Source organism: Apium graveolens, chromosome 1 (assembly GCF_009905375.1).
Source record: "Apium graveolens cultivar Ventura chromosome 1, ASM990537v1, whole genome shotgun sequence".
NCBI lineage: Eukaryota > Viridiplantae > Streptophyta > Magnoliopsida > Apiales > Apiaceae > Apium > Apium graveolens.
This window is the reverse complement of record NC_133647.1, coordinates 109,093,710-109,100,188: the sequence shown is the minus strand read 5'-3', so window position 1 is coordinate 109,100,188 and position 6,479 is coordinate 109,093,710. Positions and strand designations below refer to the sequence as shown.

General features: G+C 33.2%; 1 long non-coding RNA gene across 5 annotated transcripts; it reads right to left on the bottom strand.

Annotated features, from left to right (window-relative positions):
* Positions 1-2,330: 2,330 nt before the first annotated feature.
* On the bottom strand, positions 2,331-5,886 carry LOC141665660 (uncharacterized). 5 transcript variants are annotated; one of them, XR_012552104.1, is made up of 6 exons: positions 5,800-5,886; positions 4,910-5,356; positions 3,511-4,372; positions 3,288-3,364; positions 2,701-3,117; positions 2,331-2,622 (listed from the first exon to the last, which is right to left on the bottom strand). It is a non-coding gene; the product is annotated as an uncharacterized LOC141665660 (long non-coding RNA). The 5 variants fall into 5 exon arrangements; XR_012552103.1 differs by having other exon boundaries at positions 2,331-3,117; positions 3,511-4,397; XR_012552100.1 differs by having other exon boundaries at positions 2,331-3,117.
* Positions 5,887-6,479: the final 593 nt, after the last annotated feature.

The following is a 6,479-nucleotide window of genomic DNA, read 5'->3' as shown; positions in this document are numbered from 1 at the left end:
TTACAGTGGTCATAGATGTTGATGTAGTTGAGCAGTCTTGCATTCCAAATCTTTTGAGTAAATTCCTGGTGTATTTGAATTGATTTATGAATATCCCTTCATCAGTCTGTTTAACTTGTAAACCCATAAAATAACTCAATTCTCCTATCATACTCATTTGATACATGGACTGCATTAGCTTTGAAAATCTCTCACAGAGTTTATCATTAATAGATCCAAAAATGATATCATCAACATTTATCTGTACTAACAACAAGTCCTTATCATGGTATTTATAAAATAGAGTTTTGTCAATTGTACCTCTTGTGAAACCAGTCTCTAGCAGAAATATAGCAAGGGTTTCATACCAGGCCCTTGGAGCTTGCTTCAGTCCATTGAGTGCTTTATCCAGTAAGTAGACAAGATCTGGATACTTTAGATCAATGAACCCTGGAGGCTGTTCAACATAAACTTCTTCTTTGAGTTCTCCATTTAAGAATGCACTCTTCACATCCATTTGGAACACCTTAAACAAACCTTTGTTCTTCTTGTAAATAACTAACACTTGAAAGTGTTTAATGAAAGCTATCACAGAGTCTTCAGTAAAGACAGATGAAACCTCTGTGTTAGTATCATCAAGATCTACCTCAACAAGCAGTCTCTAACCAACTAAATGTTGTTTCTGAGTGGTGAACATAATTCAAGATTTATGTCACTTGATTTTTGGCAATATTTGAGAAAAGAGTTCAAGTGTTTCAGTTGTAAGAAGAAATTTAAGATATAAGATATATGGAATTTGAGATTGAATGTGGATAACTTTCTTGATCAGAAAAGAAAGTTTTAATAGATTATGAATTGTAAGCAACACTCAAAGATATAACTCTTAGTGATTAAGAATTAAATTTTCCTTAAATTTTCTTCTTTAACAACAGTTACTTCATGTAGTGCTCAATCTGTACTATAGTGATCATATGAAACTTAAACAAAGATTAGTTTATTCACATGCACTATAAAAAATATCTGATATTTAGCATGCAGTACAGGTTTTTCATTTAAGAACATTCAAGCACACATACAAGAAAGTAATCAAGAAGTCATTTAATGAAGCAAAATAAGATAGAATAATTTCATTCATAAGAGAAGTAGAATACAAGATTTTCATAGAATTTTAAAATTAAAACCCTAAATAATCTATCTATTCTATCTTCTTCTTTTTTTCTTCTTATAACTTCTTCATTGTCCTACGATGGGAGATCCTTGACATTGAACCTCCAAGAGAAATAATATTATCTTGCAACGCCAGCCATACGAGGCGGCGTTGTTCTTCCTCGAGACGCCGTTGTGCAGCCACATCAGCTCGTCTCATCTCTTCAAACTGAACGTCTAGTCTAAAGAGATGAAGGGACTCAGTGTCATATGAATTCAGTCGATCAAGAACCGACTAAGGAATCTCAGAGATATGATAGTCTTAGTCGTTGAAGACTACTCTGAGTCGACCAATGTCGAAATACAATCCCCCGTAATCAAGATTTGCTACTGGACGATAGACTCCATGTGAAAGATAGTAGATGTCCATAGATTCTCAATGAGGAATATGAGTATTTTGGAATTTGTGAGTGAAACGGTAATGCGAAGCTTTGAGAGTGAAAGGTTGTATTTATAGAAAAGAAAGTAGAAACTGAAGTGACTCTTTGATTGACCATGCAATAATTAGACATAATAAAAATACACGATTACGCGTATCTAGGCAAGCAAAAAGTAAGTAGCTAACCCATTTAAGCAATTAAAAGATATTTCACTCACTCACTGATTAATTAAAAATACTGTTAACAATTTATTTCAAATAAATTCGAAATAATTAATGAAGTATAACAGTCAATCATGGTTTGACCATTATTAGTATCTTAATACCTAGTATCAGGATTTATTAACTACTGATATAAACTATTAGTCAAAACAACTTTAACTAAAAATAGACATTACGCCATAAGTGGGATATTGTAATTTTCTAAATGGTGTTACAATAGGCCCAAAAAACGTTATATTAGGTCTATTGTAACACCAGAGGGCGTTACGTATACGAGCATTATAATAGACACCCTAATGTAACACTTCATTGATCTATTGTAACAAGGAAGAAAATGTTACAATAGGCAACTACTGTAACACTAAAAGGCCCAAATGTAACGTAAAATGAATGATACAATAGCTTGATCAAGATTACATAAGTGGGACCCACATACTCTATTTCAACAATGTTTTTATATATTATAACCCCATGTTTTTAATTTTGCAATAGTAAAATTTATAATGTTACACAGTATATAAAACATACATTACAGTAGAATACGTAAATGTAACAGTTGATTTTAAAAATTTTAAAATATAAACTCAGTTTCATTACCAATCCATAACAACCTTGATCTCCAAACCAATACTACTACATAACATTTAAACTACGCCAACATCAACTTCTCCAAACCAATACATATCACAACTACGACAAAAGTACTACATAATCAAGGCACTGAATACCAAAGTACTACATAATCACTACATATTATACTATGGTCAGCTTCATCTGCACGAGTGTCAGTCATTCGCACATCACCAACGCCATAATCAAGATGCATAATGAAGGGACTACACATGTCAAACAAAAACAGAAATCAAAATTCATAGTTATCTTCCTGACAATATTGGTTTAACGATACATTCCACCTGTAGATATTCGCACATCACCAACAGTCTGAACGCATGTATGAAGATAATGTACCTGTAATTTGAAGACGATATTTTGCCCAAACACAGTATACGGAGTCGGCTACTGTGGTAATCTGTAAAAATATTCTTCATGACATAGCACAGCTCGCATAATTCTCTAGTTTGGATTGGCTATATTACCAAAAGCAAAAGATCGCTTACCTGTAAGAATTCTGATGAAAGGCCAAGTACATATATGCATTCATTTTTAAAGTCATCAGGCCTACTTGTAAGTTTTATCTCATTAACTCCTGATGTAGAAACATCATGCCTGATAAGTGATTTTTATACTTCCCTTATTCAAATAGTTCATCTGTAGAAGAACACAACCAATCACAAGCAGAACAAAGTTCCAAGCATAACAAATAAAACGACCTGCATAAAATAACAAAAAAACTTATAATCCGCAAAATGTAAAGAGGAGATTCATGACAAACACACATGTAAATGGACAGCTTATATGAAAAACCCAAAAGTACTGGTAATAAGATTAAGTGCCTTAAAAATTATATACTTCGATAACAAAGATGACAAAAATATGATACCTTAGACTCGAGTTCGATAATTGTCATATCTTGTTCAGCAGAAGATCCTCTATAAGCAATGTTTCAATTAGCAAATTCTACCAAAAGGAAAGCTTATAAATAATGAAAAACAATCTAAAATAGAAAAGTTACGAAACAAATAAAGGAAGAAACTCGTATAAAAAAACAAGTTGTGGCCAGGTTAAATGCTAAAACCATCTGTTACTGCCCAAATTTAACTCACCTTGATCGAAATTGCACACTGGAACCGCTGAATATTTAAGTCTGAAGCAAAATGTATGAGCTTTGCCATAATAGCGTCCATATTTTCTTTGCTCAAGGTGGAACAATCACCAATCTCGTATATTGATTTCTTTGCTCAGGATGATCAGACTAATCGTGTAGCTGATCAGCGTAGGGAACAATCAATTATGTACTATGATTTTTTTAATATAGACAATCAGCAGAATGATACAGCTAATATGGTTGAACAATCATCCTGGAATGATAATTACTATGCTCTGGTAAATCAGCAGAGAACTGAAGATAATGTGGTGAAAGAATCAGTCCACCACATTGACTACTCTGCTCCAGAAAATCAGTTCGTTGTAGCAGCTGGTGAGGCTGAACAACAAGTCCCGGACATTCAGTACACTGCTCTGGCAAATCCGCTGAATGCTGCATCTAATGCGGTTGAACAAACAGTCGGGAACATTGATTACAATGCTCTGGAAATTCACTCACAAAATATTGACTACTATGCTCCAGAAAATTATCAGCTGAGTGATGCAGCTAATGTAGTCCAGGACAATGCTCCGGAAAATCATCGGCTGAGTGTTGCAGCTAATGTGGTCCACGACAATGCTACGGAAAATCATCAGCTGAGTGCTGCAGATTTGGACCACCTATAGTGGTTTTATGATCTTCTGGCTAGCCAATTGCGAAGACAAGTTGACCTTTGCCCTACTAAGCCCAAGGATTCCATCTGTCTTTGTCAAAGAATTCAAAACTACACCTTGCTGATCAACTACTGCAGCATCAAGCCAATCTCCAGAGCTTTCCCAAACTCAAATGCACCTAATGGAGATGCTCCACTTGCTTCTGCACTAGAATTTAATAGCCTGTTATCATCTAGAAGAAGGGGAACCAGCACAATTGATATATTAATGACCAGAATAAGACATAGTGGCCTAAAAAGTATGATACTCTTTATAATATATCTGCCAAGAATAGGAAATCCTATATATGACAATAATAATAAAATGGTTACTGCTATAGAACAATAAATACGAATCATCTCTGAAGTTGCAACTGCAACACTTATTTGCTTTGGGCTTATACTAAAAAGAATCCATTCTTCGAGATACTTAATTCATTAAGTACAAATCTCTTGAAAGGCATAAATGTCTCGTATATAATGTGTACTGAACACTCTCTACAAAATTATGACCTAAAAGAAGTTCTAACAATTTATTAATAAAAGTATTATATAATGTGTACAACACAGTCTATTATATCTAGACCGAAAAGAAGAGTTAATTTATCGGGATAATTAAATTTATCAAGTATACATTTATCAAAACGAGTAACATAATACACAACAATTAACATACTGAGATTATTAATTAATAGAAAAAATGTACCCTAGAGAGATCAATGACGATATAGAGGAAGCGAATGAGGCCTTTCTGAATCCTAGCAGATGAAGAATGAGTGCGAAGACGTCTACGATACTGAGCGTGTTGAATAGTTTTGGTATCAATAGGTCTAAGAAGACCAGATTCATCTTCTTTTAATGATTCCCAGTATCTTTTATCAGCATAAGCTCTTTCCCAAGCTTCTAATCCTTCTACATCGTTGTCTTCTTCATCTTATTCTTCTACTTCTACTTGATGGTTTGAGGTTTTTGTGTTCAATTGGTTTTGTCTTCCATTGTTGTTGTGCTCGAACATTCTGTGTGCAGTTTGGTTTGTTCCTTTAACAGCTCTCTCTATATTCAATTGGGGACTAGTGGAGTTGTGTTTATAAAATATATTTTCTATATTTGTATATTTATCCTCGTATCTTGTTTTCGCCTCCTCCGCATGTGCCTAAAAAATATAAAATCAATTCATTTCATTTCACCATATACATTTATACAGAGAGATCACAATTTCATGAGAATTACACAAAATATCAATACAAAGAGATCACAATTCAACGAGAATTAACTTATAATGGTGTATAACTAATTTGGGAGCTGAATCCGGTAATCGAGACACCTAGTCAATAAAAATACCTAATTAGTACCCTAATTACTTAAACATCCAACTCAAATACCTTAATTAGTCAAATACAAATTAATTACTAATCGAAGAAGAGAGAAGAAGATGCTAAGAAGTTCAAAACCATAAATATTATCTCCAAATCAAACAAAAATTTAAAATTAAGAAATCTAACCAGAATGAAGAAGAAGAGTTTATAATCGTTGTTTTAGTAAGTACAAGAGAGAGAGGGAGAGAGAGGGAGAGGGGGAGAGAGATAGAGAGAGAACCTTCCGGCAACAAGTGAAGCCGAGAGAGGAGGCTGAGAGTGAGGGTTTGAGAAGCTTGAGATAGTGAGAGATTTGTCTGTGTTTTCATTTTGGGGGGGAAATACCGCCCAAATATTTCACTGACTAAATTGTGCATATTTTTTATTTTTTTTTAATTTTAATTTTTTTCTAATTATATAAATGTAATTGATTAAATTGGAAAATTAAATAAGTTTTTAAATTTATGCATAAGAAATTCTAGATTTAAATCATATTATATGTTACGTTGATCATTCACTAGTAAATCAGAATTTAATTTAATACTAATTTATGATAATATTTCTATTTTAATATTTTTTAAAATTAAAAATGTATCTAATGTAACACCAGTTGTTGAGTTGTTGGTGTTACATGTTGTGCAACACCGGAAATTCTCCGCAACACTACTTTTATAGCTATTGTAACGCTACAAGAGAGGTGTTACAATAGCCCAAAAATCTCTTACATAATGTAACGCTTCTTGTAACACTTGCATTACAGTAGCCCACTTATGGCGTAGTGAGAGTTTATAAGCATAATAAGTAGTTCAATATGCAATTTTCACATAAGATCATTTGGCACAGTTTGCATGTTATCATGTCATCAAACATTTAGCACAAAAATCAGTATCTAACAAGTACTGACACATAATAAGATAACAT